Here is a 1,230-nt window from a genome sequence, read left to right as displayed (position 1 = left end):
AGAACAAAGAGAGGCGTGGGATTATAAGACACATGAGGCTAATGGGGAACAGGTGGAAACAATCAGGGGTCAGGGATGACGTCAGACTGATGACACAAAAGGAAGGGCAAGTGACCTGAAACTTTTCAAAGTAAAACATGCAATTCACAAGACAGAAGAAAGCAAGACAAGACATCCCTCACCGCGGTGTGACAACAAGTCGTTCCCTGAGGTGAGACTTGGGTAAACAAGGTTTTGAGATTAACTGGTCTAAATGTAATATAGACACTTTTGATCAGGAATTGTTATGTCTCACAATAATCCACAAAACTGGATTAAGCTTTCCACACACTTGAAAAATCTAACAAATTATATTTTTTTCTGTCTCACAAAAGATTAGTTATTGAGGGAAGTCATGAAATTTTTCAATTTTTTTTCGTCAATTACCTTTTTAAAAAATTTTTTTTTTACAATGTTCCGCAGGCCAATAAAAAATGAGCTGCGGGCCACACTTTGGATATCCATTTTAGACTTTGGACTTACAAAAGGACTCTCCTCCATTTTGTGGTATTTAGTCCAGTGTGTGGTGAATCTTGTATAATAGTCGAGGAACTCAAATAAAGAAAACTCAACAGTCATTTTTTTTGGGGTGGTTTACTTGACACATTTCAACACAATAAAACGGATAAGAAGCTGAGGACAAAGCGCTTTAATGAAATAACCCCAGCAGGCACGAGACATTGATACAACATCGATTATACGCACGTCCTTTAAAACTGACCTTGAAATAACGTCGCAAAATAGTCGTATTTGTAAATTGAGACAACATTGATGTCTAACGTTGGATTGATTGAGACTTTTATTAGTAGATTGCACAGTACAGTACATAGTCCGTACAATTGACCCGAATAAGTTTTCCAACTTGTTTACGTAAATCAATTCATGGTAAAAAAAATAATTGTTGGCAGCGGTGGGATTCGAACCCACGCCTCCGAAGAGACTGGAGCCTTAATCCAGCGCCTTAGACCGCTCGGCCACGCTACCACATCCATGTTGTTTGTTGGGAAATAACCAAATTTCTTTGAATAAACGTCGCCAAAACGCACTTTGTTTCAACGTTGTATTTGTGTCATACTTGCCAACCCTCCCGTTTTTAGCGGGAGACTCCCGGTATTCAGCGCCTCTCCCGATAACCTTCCGGCAGAAATTTTCTCCCGACAAACTCCCGGTATTCAGCCGGAGCTGGAGGCC

At 40.2% G+C, this 1,230-nt stretch overlaps 1 non-coding gene across 1 annotated transcript; it reads right to left on the bottom strand.

Annotated features, from left to right (window-relative positions):
• Positions 1–941: 941 nt before the first annotated feature.
• On the bottom strand, positions 942–1,023 carry trnal-aag (transfer RNA leucine (anticodon AAG)). Its single transcript has one exon. It is a non-coding gene; the product is annotated as a tRNA-Leu (tRNA).
• Between the last annotated feature and the right edge of the window lie 207 nt (positions 1,024–1,230).

Source organism: Entelurus aequoreus, linkage group LG17 (genome assembly GCF_033978785.1).
Source record: "Entelurus aequoreus isolate RoL-2023_Sb linkage group LG17, RoL_Eaeq_v1.1, whole genome shotgun sequence".
Taxonomy (NCBI): domain Eukaryota; kingdom Metazoa; phylum Chordata; class Actinopteri; order Syngnathiformes; family Syngnathidae; genus Entelurus; species Entelurus aequoreus.
The sequence above is the reverse complement of the archived record's forward strand: the minus strand, read 5'-3'. Positions and strand labels throughout refer to the sequence as shown.